Source organism: Bidens hawaiensis, unplaced genomic scaffold (assembly GCF_021521415.1).
Source record: "Bidens hawaiensis isolate Kalapana, Puna unplaced genomic scaffold, B.hawaiensis_p1.1 tig00011076_1, whole genome shotgun sequence".
In the NCBI taxonomy this organism is placed as follows: domain Eukaryota; kingdom Viridiplantae; phylum Streptophyta; class Magnoliopsida; order Asterales; family Asteraceae; genus Bidens; species Bidens hawaiensis.
In genome coordinates, this window is record NW_027491854.1 from 144,813 (window position 1) to 160,000 (window position 15,188).

Sequence of the window (15,188 nt, forward strand, 5' to 3'; positions counted from 1 at the left end):
GAAAGGGAGAATCAAAATGAAAATAAGCATATAACCAACCAATGTAATATAACGTAATGTGATGTAACATGCAGGGCGTCTCTGAGATGTGTTAAAATAATTTGGGCTAAAGGTGAAATAAAATTTTAGGCCTTAGCAAAAGTGTTTTTTTAACATTTAAATTTTAAATGGACTTTACTTAGTTATGATTTGGGTTGTTCAAAAATTTTTTTTGTCTCAAGTGAGACTAGAACCCACAAACTTTTGATCGATGGTGATACACCTTTGCCACTGCACCAAGCCAGTGGTTGAGTAATTGAGTTTAAAGATTAAAATTAAATATTTGTTTACATAAAAATATATATAATTTAAAAAAAAAAAAAATTCGGGCCTAGCGGAGTGTCGAGCCTGAGGCAGCAACCACTCTGCCCCCCTTTATGGTCGGCCCTGGTAATATGTTAAAGTGTAATATAATATGATGTAATGTGTTGTAATTAATATGATACAATATGATAAAGTGTAATGCAATATGATATAATATAATAGTATAGTATAATATAAGATAATGTGAAATAATATGATGATGTAATGTGCTCTAATTAATATGATGCAATATGATAAAAAGAAAATCCTCAAAATGGCCAATTTGACTAAAGGGATACCAAGGCTGACCATAGTTTTCAAAATAAATACCCAAAATGATCATTCAAAAACTGTTTGGCCGTCATTTCCCCACATGCTATCCGCACAAACTTAAAACCAATAGATTCTAGCAATTTGTTCATATTTGTGAGAGCCGCCGGAATTTGTGAGACCAACCAAACTATTTGTACATATCGACAAAATTTGAACTCTATTTGTACGGACCAACTGAATTTGTATTTGTTAATATCAATTAATTTTAAACATTTGAATATGAAAATAACAAGTTATAAAAATAATATAAACTTTTATATAATAATTTTATAATAAATTATAATGTTATAATAAAACTTATAAAACAAATTATAATGTTATAATAAAATTTATATAATAAATTATAACGTTATAATAAGAAAATAAAAATGTTATAAAAATAACCTAAGTTTTACTTAAATTTATAAAATTTATTATATAAAATTTATAACATGTTATAATTAAATTATAATTCTATTTTAAACATTTTATAATAAATAGGAATTTAAATTATAACATTATTATAACATGTTATATTTTTTATATGATTTTTATAACTTTAAATAAAAGTGTAATGTAATATGATATAATATAATGTATTATATGTATATTTATTATTTTTAATCCGTTTAGTCTTCCCTTTGAAGCATGTGAATCCCCCTCTCCGGTAGATTCACATAATCGTTTAGTCGATCCACAATTTGAAACTGAGGGTGATATATATGCTTACCTAAGCCGAACAAAAGTTATTGAAATATGATCATTAAAAGATATGTTTAGTACTTTAATGTTTATTATGGTATGATTTCAATGAAGAACTTAACTCAGTTTAAGAACTTAAGAACTAAATACTTGGCCCTTATTACTCCATCTCTTTTTTTAATTTAATATACTTAGGGGCATGATGGTCTTTTTACTAAACACATCATATTCATTTAAATTTTTTCTTAGAATGTCATGTCACTTTCTTTCTCCAACTGTATATAAATACTTTATATCATTTTTTCCCAAACTCTTAAATCTAGTTATGGAGTAAGAGACCATCAAGTTTTATGTACATATTAGGTTTTTATTTTTTCAGTCTCACTGTTAACTTATATATTAACATGAATATTTTGATATTATGAATTGTAATGCAATTTACACCCTTAACATTGCAATGCGAAAATAGATTTAAGTCGAGTAAGTGGATGAATTATGTAGACAGGTAGTAATTGACTAATTGTTATGGAATTATTTTATGCTAAATTTGTGTTATATAATGAATTTCACATTGTTTTTATAAATTGGTTTTATTAAAAGATTGGATAAATGAACTTTCTTTATTTTATTAAATAATTTGAGGGGCTTTGTTGAAACTTATATTATTTGAAATTTATTCGCTTATTTTGTTCAAATAATGAGATATTTGTAACAAGAATTCGTTTTGGTTTTCATTTTACTTTCTTTTTATTTATTTGTTTGTTTTTTGTTTTTGCTTTTAGTTGGTTGTTGGTATTTTTTCGGAACAAAGTTATTTTTTTTAGTAAATTAAGATTACATATAGTTTTTGAAAAATAAACATGTTTAATATACCTAATGCTCATTACACGTAATCAAATATTGTGTTCGTATAATCTAATATTACATTCATGTAATATTATATTTTTACATTCATAAAACAAGTTGTATAATTTGTAACATGTTTAATTTTTGTAATTTATGTATTTGTGTAATGTATGTAATATGTATAATTTTTGTAACTTGGGTCATTTGTGTAATCTGTGTATTTTTTGTAATATGACCATTTTGTTTTTGTATAATTTATGTACCAACCCAAAACCTACCACACCCTACAACATATCATCCTTTACCTCTTCTACCATCGACCCTAACACCGAACCAGCCTCCTTTACTATTGCCAACACTTTTCCTCGATGGCGTCAAGCTATGGCATATGAATACTCGACACTTTTGAAAAATGGCACATGGTAACTAGTTCCTCGTGTTCCGGGTTCTAATATTGTCGATTGCAAATGGGTTTACAAGATTAAACGGGATCCAAAGGGGACGATTCAACGTTATAAGTCTCGGTTAGTGGCCAAAGGGTTTCAACAACAACCGGGTATTGACTACAAGGAAACATTCAGTCCTGTGGTCAAGGCAACCACTATTCGTATTGTGCTTTCTTTGGCGATCACACAAAAGTGGGCCCTTCGTCAGTTAGACGTTCAAAATGCTTTCCTGCATGGAGCCTTAAAAGAGACTGTTTATCTCCAGCAGCCACAAGGCTTTGTGGATCATGTCTGCTTACCGCACAAGCCTTTGTATGGGCTAAAATTACAGGTAATGATCCAAAGGCTGTTGATGCGGTTATTAGCCACCTCAGTCGAACTTACCCTATTCAGGATATGGGCAGACTTTCTTATTTTTTGGGTATTGAGATTGTTTCCAAAGGGGCAGACATCGTTTTATCTCAACAAAAGTATATTTTGGAGCTTCTACAAAAAGCAGACCTATTGGACTCCAAACCCTTCTCTTCTCCAATTTCTACATCAGCAAATCTTGCTTTAGAGGACAGTCCACCATTTGCCAATCCGGCACGCTATCGACAAGTTGTCGAGGCTTTACAGTATGCCACCCTTTCCCGTCCGGACATCGCCTTTGCAGTCAACAAGATATGCCAGTTTATGCAGTCTCCAACGGAGAATCATTGGTCCGCGGTAAAGCGTATTTTGCGGTACTTAGAGGGTACTCTCTCCCACGGCTTGCTTGTTCAGCAGCAGTCTACTCAAGTTCTCAATGCCTATGCAGATTCAACCTTCAACAATCTGCCCGCTTTCTCAGATGCTGACTGGCCGGGTGTTCAAATGACCATCGTTCCACGGGGGAATTTGCTATCTATTTAGGGTGTAATCTTGTCTCGTGGTGTGCATGTAAACAGAAAACTGTCTCTCGATCATCTACAGAATCAGAGTATAAAGCTTTAGATGATGAAGTTTCTGAACGCACTTGGATACAATCCATTTTACAAGTATTACGGGTCCCAGTTCGTTCAACTCCTACATTGTGGTGTGATAATCTCGGAGCCACATACTTATCAGCCAATCCGGTATTTCATGCCCGCACAAAGCATATTGAAGTTGATTTCCATTCAGTTCGTGAAAGAGTCGCTAGAGGTCAACTCTCAATACAATTCATCACTACAGATGATCAGATTGCCAACATCTTTACAAAGCCTCTGTCTACTCAGCGTTTTCTCTTTCTTCGATCCAAGCTAAGAGTCGTTTCTCGGCCTTAGCTTGCGGGGGGATGTTAGACAAGATATTATTCCATATTTAAATAATGTCTAATTGTATAGGGTCTAGTTTGTATTATTCAAGTCTATATATATCTTGTAATCTCCTTATTATTATTTACAATAACAATTATCATTCCATCTAATTAACTGTTGTGTATTAATGTAATTTGAGTAATTTATATAATTGGTGTAGATGTAATTTGTGATTTTTTTAAATAAAAATGTTGTTTTTCTTAGAAAATATAGTTATATAAATAATATGTATTTTTACAAATATCTTGTTTATATTAAATAAAATCTGATAACATAATAAGTGAAAAAACAAATGAAGATAAAAAAATGGTAGGAAAGAGAATATATAATAGAATTTAAAAAAATTGATAAAGAAAAATACGATTTGACTTTCTTTTTTGTCTCTTTATGGTTGGTGTTTTACTTTTATACCTATTTTCCTATTTAATACTATAGTTTCTCTTTCATCTTTAATTATTTTATTACGATTTATCCAGAACCACACATATACACAATTAATTAAATGTGTGGTCCATAATTAGTTCTCACAGTTCTAACAACTCAAATGGTTCTCAAATTATTCATCTCCTTTATGTTTATAATTATCAAAGGGGCTAATTGTAATTATTGTATTTAAGCCCCTTAGTAGAAACAGTTAGACAATACTTTATCAATTTCGAATCGACACATTGGATTCAAACACACCGATTGATTATGTATACATACTTGGTTGATCAAATTGTTTAATAAAAGTCCGTTTATGTTATTCATCTTCTATTATTTTGTTCGCTAGTGGTCTAACTGGATTAATATAACAAATTGTTAACATCAATTTCCTATTCCATTAAGTGGGGCGTTAAAGCGCATGGTTAGAATCCTATGTCTGACCTTGATCTATCAATGGAGCCAACACCCAATTGGAGAACCGGTAACAATGAAGAAACAAGGGAAGATGTCGTTGTTCATTTTCAAGGACTATCCCAAGGTGTGAAGGAAGGTTTGAGAGTGAAATTGCAATGCCTGCAATTTGGAATGAAGAATAAAGGGTAGCAAGATGTCACGGACCAAATATTTGAAGATCGAGATGCTTAATTTGTGTTGTAACGCTTGGGCTTGTTGGCTCGTCCCGGACTTCATCGGGCACGACCTCAGCGGGAAAGAAGGCGTACATGCCTAGTCGTGCTTGCACGACGAGCGCATCGCTGGTTGCGAGCAGTTGCCGCTCGCCTGATGAGTCCAAGGCAGGACGAAGCCAGCAAGCCTTGATAATGAGCGGACCGATTGGTTGGCCTTCGGGCGCCACACGGAGTCAAAGGGATAGCTCCGTGACAAGTGGTATCAGAGCAGGTCGAACCTCGAATACGTGGAACGTGCACACTCAACCTAAAAGAGCTTAAAAATGTCGAGGATGAGCTTTGCAATGGTGGTGGGAGAAGATCGAATGGTCTTTGTAAGTCACGAGTATGGGATCGTGTGCTCCGCCCTAGTGCAGTGAAGTGAAGGCCACCGTGCTCGTGTTAAAAGTTTTACGGTGTGGCAGAGCCGTAATCTAGGTTGAAGTCTGCTAATTTGGCGAACGTCGGCGTCACATAATCCGACGGCATAATTAACCGACACGACTAACTCACATTTTGGCTGAACTACCGGGTGTCCCATTTATCAGAGTGAATCATTCTCAAAACGCATGGCTTCGGCTTGTGAGCTAGTATGGGACGACGAGCTAACCCTTTAGACATGCATGGCATAGGGGAAGACCAACGTCTAAGTCTTGCACGTCGGTATGGGACGACAAGTGCATGCACGAGGACGTGCATGGTTATGGTGGTGGGAGAGTGTCATAGACCAAACATTTGAAGATCGAGATGCTTAATTTGTGTTGTAACGCTTGGGCTTGTTGGCTCGTCCCGGACTTCATCGGGCACGGCCTCAGCGGGAAAGAAGGCGTACACGCCTAGTCGTGCTTGCACGACGAGCGCATCTTGATCCTGTATATTTATTAAGTCCTGTCTCTCACCCGTAATGTACTAAGCCTTTGACCAATTGTTAGCACAAGGTTACAGTCGAATTTGAAGGAGAAGTTTGTCACATAAAGATAATGTTTCCTTTTCCTTTGGTTCATAAAATTTGGGACATGATTACTTTGTTGTTTATGTTGGGGATGACGCACCAATAATCAATCCGAACCCAAGTGGCCAGAAGAGGGAACATTCATACTTGGAAGAGCATTATGAACAAGTTGACAAGATAAGGAAAGCAAAGTGGGTAAAGGTGAATCAAGCAAATGCATTATCACAAAAATTTTACTAACATGTTAGTATTTAGTGTAATTAGATTTACCGGTCGACCAATGTAATCATAACAAACATTAAACAAGTTAGGGATGTCCAGAGTGCACGCTTGTTTTACTAATTGCAATAGGGAAGTAAATGAAGCAAATAACAATGACTGTTTAATATCACTTTAGACTCGACTAACCCTAGCTTGGAGTTAAGGTTATTGTCTAGTTTAACTAACAAATGATTGATATTTGATTGCCCTAAACCTAATTATAGTTTTATATAACACGAGTTCAATCCATGATGTACAGTCGAATCAAGATAGTCGTACCTGTGTCACTTGTTGAACTGTAGAAAGTTGGCATAAGTTCGGTCCCATACTCCAATGTAAAACATTTCACTGTCAAGACAAAGAGAAATACCCAAAGAAATCAATTTCTTGTCTTTTTTTTTTCCATATATAGTTCAAGTTGGCGGTATAGACCATGAAAAAAATCTGCAGGCTCTGCAACCACCAAAAGCTGCTCGTCTGAGAAGAAACGAACTGATCGAACCGCACTAGTGGAGGCCTTAAACAACCTAATTCAGGTTTGAAAGACTTCTTAAATCCCATACCCTCAAGTCCAGCCTTGATTGCCCGAAGCAAAGATTCTGCCATCATTATGGCAACCGTCTGCCAAGAGTTGTAATGTAATGTAATGAGAAGGACGTATCCACAAGTTCTTGCATTTCCACTTGCAGAGTCTACAAGAAATCCATCAAGATCAAGATGATCACCAAGTACAGATATGAGTTTGCGATTCAGGCTTAAGGATGTATGCTGCAACCAAAAGATCGATGCAACATAAAAGATATAAACGAGTTAACTAAAAACAAAAAATACTCAAGTACATAAAACATTATATATTGATTTATTAAAAAGGTTAAGATTATAATTGTCTTTCATAATAATACTTTACAGTCATTATTTATTTATTTATTTATTTATACAACTTCAATAGAAAATGGATAATTAGTGTCTGCAGGCCGGCCACACCCGACATAAACCATTTTTGATTCAAGCCTAAAAAAACAGAATTTTTGAATGGAACAGGATATCCATTTTATGAAACTCACTCAACTAGCTTAACAATTCTCAACTTAAATATCATAAAAAATCATCCGATCCAATAAAAGAAAGAAATTAAAGAAGATCAATAAACAAACAGTTGGTGTGCAAGTAAACTTAATAGCTACGTACAATTTCTTCTAATAAAAGGAGACCAATAAATCAACGTATAATAATAATAATTTAAAGCCTGCTATAGATCAAAATCCTACAGATCGACTGAATCATCAATTAACCATACAATAATCAGAAAAGCCTAGCTATATATATATTCGAATCCAGAAAGAGTGAAAACATAAACACATACATATATACCTGGAATGAAGGTGCATTAATATGATATGTGTGCCTGTTGAATACTTAATCAAGGCATCGGAACATTCAATATCTGATTGTTAGACCCCAGTACCTTCGGCTGCCGGATTAATCATCCATAACCGTCGCCATCAGACAGATTTTAAACCACCGGTGTCGTTAAAACCGATTCATTCCCACGATACGTTAAACAAGACCCACCCCGCCTTGCGGGCTTGATATTAAAGTTGAGTCCAATAATAAGGCCCATATAATATTTGTGTTCGATGGAGCCCACACTCCCTCGTCACCTAACTGTCGAGCTCGATCGACAACTCAATCAAATAAACTAACATACATGTCGATAACACTAATATTACCAACAACCATCATCAATGAATCCACTATCATCGCCACCATGACAATTTGTATACGTAGTGTAAATTTACTCGTTTTTTTTTGCAGTAATGTAAAATTACCCGTTTTCATCCGAAAATGTGACCCCCCCCATTTACGATTTTTTAAATACATTTTGAGCCCCCCTGACGAACTTGGCCAAGCTTCGCCACTGACCATGAGGACACTTATGTTGTCGTCATCGCCTTCACCATCTCTAACAACTACACTGCCTCCGCTCATCGTCACTAATTGCCATACACAATATAAGTTTTGAGTTTGACTCACGAGTAATTCGTCAAACTCAAGCTCGGCTCTACCGTCTTTTATTCTACAATGGTTACATGTTTTGGATGGCTTGTAAACGAAACGAGCAATTATACGAACACGTTCATTTATTAAGAAAATGTATATATTCCCATTTGTTTATGTATGTTTGTCAACATTTTAAACAAGCATTTTACAAATATAAACTAACAAACATAACTGAACATAGATGGACGAACATAAGTGACCAAAAACTAGTTAAAGTTAAATGTGAAAAACAATGCGTTGAGCCTAAAACCAACTCTGTTATTTTGTAATGTGCCAAAAAATATGTTAACGAGCTTAAACAAATAAAAACTAACAAACGTAAATAAACGAATTTAAATGAACGTTTGCACATATAAAAGAACGAACGATACATGTTGTCATGTTTGTTCGTGAACTAAATTAACAAAAAATTATATTCAAGTTCGTTTTTTTATTGGTAAACCAAAATAAACAAAGTTCTCGCCAAACGTTACACTACACGAACTACATATTAACTGAATATCTAGTTCGTTTACCGGCCTATTTGGATCTAAACTTAAAAGTTTAAACCATTCTCAATAGTTGAACGTTTTGATTGACAATGGAAACACTCATCAATCAGGTGTTCAAAAACCTACACCGTGCCCTTTACATACAAAATAGGAGCTTGAAAAGCAAGACAATAAATGGTTCATTTCACCTTAATTTTCATGGTTTTGTTTGGTTAATTCATCAATTAGGGTTTGTTGGATATGTTGAGCAGGCTTTAAATTACTAAGATCGATTAGTCTTGTACGTTTCTTCTTTTTAAAGTTGACATGCACACCAACTGTTTGTTTTTATGCCTCATGTAAGATACTCGCTTTTGTTTCATTAATATCTGTTTGTATGTGCTCTAATTTTCTGTAGAATTAATATCATTTCTTGTAAACGGATGCTTTAATTTTGTTGCAATTGAACTTGGGTATTTTGTTTTTAGAGTTGGATTTTCAATTCATACACACTTTCATTTATTGTTTTCTTTGTGTGTACGCGTGCTGGTTTCTCATTTGGAAGTTAATCGCTTCTACGTAATTATTAATGTTTCATAGCAACTTTTCGTATACATATAAATCCTGCTTCTTCTATGTCTATATGCATAAAAGATGATTTACCTTTTTGTGGCAACTTTTTACGTATGCAGGGATATAAGATGCGTGCGCTGCATGTACGTTCTCAAACATTGCGATTTGCGTATCGTGTACAGTTAAGGAACCTGGTATGGATTCCTTAAAGCATGATGTGTATCTCGTGTGTAACTGCTCGATCGTGCTGGTCATCATCATCACAAACTTAACATAAAGTTTTAATAGTCTGGGCATGTAGCACCTATTGAGGTATTCCTGTTTTGCTCATAATGTTCTTGGTATTCATAATCTTATTCAATCTGTGAATTATAATTACATAATCTACCCCAACACTTGGTATTAGAGTGGAATGCTCCTGGTTATCATCCAAAATCGAGCTCTGCAACATGTGCAAATGGCGGGAACATCTTATTTGAATCTTGCATATTGAGAAGTTGATGGTCTGTGCATCACTTTCTCTCACAAATCACTCTCTGATCATGTAGATCAAAATGAGGATGATCAACCTGGGATTCAATATCACAATACGAAATCATTCTCGAAAACTTTAAAAAACAAATTATAGTTGACCCGAAAGGAAAGAGGAAAACCAAGTCTGGAAATCCAAGACTTACTTGAAGGCAACGACATAGAAGGACAATTAGTTATAAAGTACATTTCTATTGCCTTAAACCAGGTCACTTTCCAAAGGCATGTGATCTTCGCAACAAATCTCTGAATTTGTGGTCATTGGGACCGAATACAAATCTTGGGATGACGCTTGGTATGCTAGTCTCTCAACCAAATAACATTTCCAACCGCGTACTATGTCCTGGAGATATCTGGTTTTTCTCCTAGTCTTGAATCTCGATGATGAAATGCGTTAATTGGAGTGTAGGACCTAACTTATGCCAGCGTGCTACAGTTTAATAAATGACACAGGTATGAGAATCTTGATTCTGTTGTATATCATGGATTGAACTTGTGCTATATAAAACTATAATTAGATTTAAGAGAATTGAATCTCAAATCACTTGTTAGTTAAACTAGTCAATAACCTTAAACAAGAAGTTTTGTAGTTTGTATATCACCTAAACATCATGTTAGATTATTTTGCTTAATCATTACCCCAAGCTAGGGTTAGTCGAGTCTAAAGTGATATCTATCCATAACAGTAATAATCAATAGTCTTTCTTATTTGCTTTATTTACTTTCCTATTGCAACAAGGTTAATCACCATCAAAACACTGTTATCTAGTTTAATTAGTAATGCCAAATTGATCTTGTTAACAAAACTATACAATGTTCTCAGAGAGTTCTCACATGATTCTTATCTAGCTAGGATATACTCCTGCTTGCAGGTAGTTTGATGTATGTGTTCTAGTATCGATCTTGTTTATTGTTCTCAAAGTTTGATTGACATGTTTATTAGTTTTATGGACCTTCATTGGACCTAGTTTCTAAAGGGGGTAACATACTTCCTCTTTTTTATTTATTCATTATCATGTTCAATAACAAATTTCTATTATTTTTGTTCGGTTTCAAGGCCAAACGAAGGAATTAATGCTAAACAAGTTCAAAATAATAAATATTATATTATAATAAATATTATATTCATATATTATCATATTACATCACATTACATCGTGTTACATTAAACTTTATCATATCATAGCATATTACATCACATTACATTACGTTATATTACATTTTTTTTATATATAATTATTTGTAAACTATACCTATGGGATAGAGGTATAGTTTGCCTACATCCTAGACCCTACTGCTACCATTGCTATTGGTGGGATTTCTACTGGGTATGATTGTATATGTTTGCTTCCAATTCATTTCACACAATCGGAAGCAGAGAGACCGAGCTGATTGATACCTATCTGTTTTAGAAAACAAGAAAGAAAGGGATCTTCTTCACATCAGGTGCAACGTACAAAGCACCACATTCTCCCACAATTTCCACTCTATAAATTGACATATTATATAATATTACATTACACTCTATCATATTGTATCATATTACATTAAACATAATCATATTGAATCATATTACATCACATTATGTTATACTCCGTATTACATTTGTTATATATATGCTTATCTTTGTTTCATTTTACGCAACTTGAAGAAGAGAGACTCAGCTTACTGATACCTCTAAATCTGTCAAGAAAGAAAATTAAGGATCTTCACACCAGGTGCGCAGTATGAAGCACCACCTACTCCCACAAATTTTTTATCTATAAAGTTACTTTATCATATTGTATCATATTACATCAGGTCACGTTGTAGTTTGTTTTTTGATTTCACTCATTTCCCCTTTCTAGGTTTGTATTGCATCGTAAACTTCAACAATTTCGTTAGAATTTTCTCTTTTTTGTTTTTGTTAGGTTAATGGATCAATTGGGATTTATTGGTCTTATTTTTGCTCCTTTTTTGAAGTAGTTGTAGCTATTTTGTTATGATACCCCAATGGGAGATACTCTTTTTTTTTTCATTATTTATTTGTGTGATTTTACTGTAGATTGTTTTTTTTGTAAATGGATGATTTAGTAGAGATGTATTAAAGTTAAATTTGTGAATTTTGTTTTAGAGTTGATTATAAAAATCTTGCAGTTTCTGATACAGTAACTTAATTTATCTGTCCGTTTACATGAGTTTCACATAAGGAAGTTAATTGCATCTTCGTTTGTCTGTCTACAACTTGCTTTGATTATATAGATTACATGGCAGAAGGCAGGGACATGTCAGCTTTTGTAGACAATGTTGATGAAGACGAAAATGATGTCGGAGATCAAAATCTTACAGTAAGTCGAGTTTCTGATACCTTTTATACTAGTGTTATATACTAGTTATATCCAGTTTCAAATGTTTAATATTTTACAAATTAAGGTGAGGGATACGTCCTCTGCTCAAGCAAGAAGGGGGAAAGATATTCAGGGTGTTCCCTGGGAAAGATTGGGTGAAACAAGGGAAATGTTCCGACGAGCAAGGCTCGGAGCCTACACAAACGTTGAAAACTTGCTTTTTTCGGGTGATGCTGTCGATATGGTGCATTCCTGTTGCTTGTCAATATAAAATCGATTACTTTTATTAGTTTACAACATCATGCCAATCTTTTTATGTGTGCAGAGATACAGACAGAAGCCAAGCGGTGGTAAATATTATGATTTCTTTTATAATTCAAGAGCCGTGAGGCCTACATTCTTTCATGTTCAGGTTTGCACCATTACATTCTGTTCGCTCAATCATGTGATTTAAATAATCATTGCGTACCGTGTACAGTTAAGGAACCTGGTATGGGCTACTTCGAAGCATGACGTGTATTTATTGTCTTCCTACTCGATCATGCACTGGTCAGCTTTATCCAAAAACCTAACAGAAACCCTTAATTTCTCCGGGCACATTGCACCTACTGAGGTATCATAGCTTTGATCGTGAATTCGTAACTTTCCTGCTGTTTTTATTGATACTTAATTTGTGCCCACGGAAACATGATGAAAATTTGTTAGAAGGATTTACGGAAGCTAAGATAACTGCATTCGCAGTCAAAGATGATTTTCTAGTTGCGGGAGGTTCTGAAGGCGAGCTTATTTGTAAGGTAATTTGATCTTATAAAACTTAATTTGTCATACGTTCAAAATTCCTTAAACGTTGAGTTTATAATTAGTTGGAATATATGGTAACTGAAGATTTTAAATTCACCAAATGTTTCCAAAACAACGTGGATGGTTCAATAATATATTAGGTCTGAAGTTAATATGATAGATTCTAGGGGTTAGACTCAAACGATTGATTCGATTACTGGAATAAAATTCCCAATTCGAGAAAGGAAGATCTCCGATTTCAAAGATAAACTGATATGTGTCTAACATGAACCCTAATCCACATCTACGGTACTATAAAAATAAAGCAAGTAAAACCGCTCCACGTTGAGGTAACTGCTTGATTAAGGTATATGGATATCTGGAATTTCCCTAAAGGAGCCAGATGCACTGACCCGAGTTGACGGGATTCATTGGATTGTTCGTTGACTTCCCTATATTTTATATGTCTAGTCGCTATCATGTAACTTGCATTTATTATTAATTGATGCAGAGATTGGATAAACCGGGAGTCAGCTTTTGTGCAAGAACAAATGATGAAGACAATACCATAACAACTGCTATTGAGATATGCAATGCTTTGAGGTAATTCTGAATTATCATGTGTGTATACATACTGACATACATATAGAAACACACACACGCACACTAAAAAAAATATATTATTATCGGCGTGAGTGTGCTGACTTTTAATAAATCACTTTGTAGTGGTGGAATGCGTTTTATGGTGTCAAACAACACTTTTGGTATCAAGGAATATGAAATGGATGGATACCAGCTTGTGAATCATTTCCGCTTCCCTTTCACAGTGAATGTGAGTTTCCCAAAAATGGTCGTGACTTGTGCGGGCGGGTTGTATGAGATTCAACCAATTGACATAATTGAGATAATGCATAACCCGTATTGATCTATTGTATACATTTATTTGTTGCAGCAAACATCCTTGAGCCCGGATCGTAAACTCATTGCTGTAGTTGGTGATCGCCGTGATGCATTGCTTGCAGACGCTACAAATGGAATGGTAAGAACTTGTGGATAAAAATATATATTACTTTTTTGTATTTTCTTTTTTAAATAATGCTATGCTTCTGTGTATTGTTGGCAGACGGTTGCCTCAATGAAAGGCCACCTGGACTACTCGTTTGCATCTGCATGGCACGGGGATGGCAGAATCGTTGCTACAGGCAACCAAGACAAGACTTGCAAGGTGTGGGATGTAAGAAATCTTGCAAACCCAGTCTCGGTTCTTAAAGGAAAGATTGCTGCTGTTCGATCTCTACGCTTTTCATCAGACGGGCAGTTTTGGTGGTTGCAGAAGCTGCAGATTTTGTTAATGTTTATAACACCGCCTTAAACTATGAAAAGAGGCAAGAAATCGATTTCTTTGGGGAAATATCTGGTGTTTCTCTCAGCCCGGGTGATGAAACACTTTTCATTGGAGTGTGGGACCCGAATTTTCACAGCTTGCTACAGTTCAACAAACGACGTAGGCACGAGTATCTTGATTCACTTGTTTGATAAATTAAGTTGAGTTGATTGTTTCTGTTTTGTTGAAAAAAACATATATTTCCATGAGTAAAAATGTATTGCAAAAATATACTTTGTGTTAGTGATTTTAGTGTAATTAAGGATTAACTTGTTGATCAAGTCAATTGTAATACGAATCTAAATAAGTCGGGTGCGGGGTGCACACTTATTTGATCTTATTATAATTTATAATCCTATTGGTACTTAGGGGCGAAGCCCTAAGTCAAGGGGGTTCCAAGGGGGCAACGCCCCCTTGGCGGGGGTCCGGGGGCAACGCCCCTGGTAGCGGGGTGCGAGGGGCGGCAACCCCTGGCAGGGTCACCCTTGGCTGGGGTCGAGCTGTCAGGTCAACTTGGAAAAATTTTTGTGACATATATTGTTATATTGGAAAACACATTAGAAATTTAATTTAATTAAATTTCCTATGTTTTGTTTGTCATAAATTCTAGAGCATATTTCATGATTTTGAATTTCAAAATCAGATAACTGCAAAGGCAGTTACAACTGCCCAACCCTAATAAAACTGCCTTTGATCATACGAATTTTCTCTCTGGTTCAAAAACTCTCTCAATCACCATACAGATTCTTGCACTCAATCTGAGTTTTATCTGGTCAAAACATTTGGGA

At 34.8% G+C, this 15,188-nt stretch overlaps 1 pseudogene; it reads left to right on the plus strand.

Annotated features, from left to right (window-relative positions):
• The first annotated feature begins 11,567 nt into the window (after window positions 1-11,567).
• LOC143536976 (putative WD repeat-containing protein C2A9.03) lies at window positions 11,568-14,557 on the plus strand (annotated as a pseudogene).
• The last annotated feature ends 631 nt before the right edge of the window (window positions 14,558-15,188 follow it).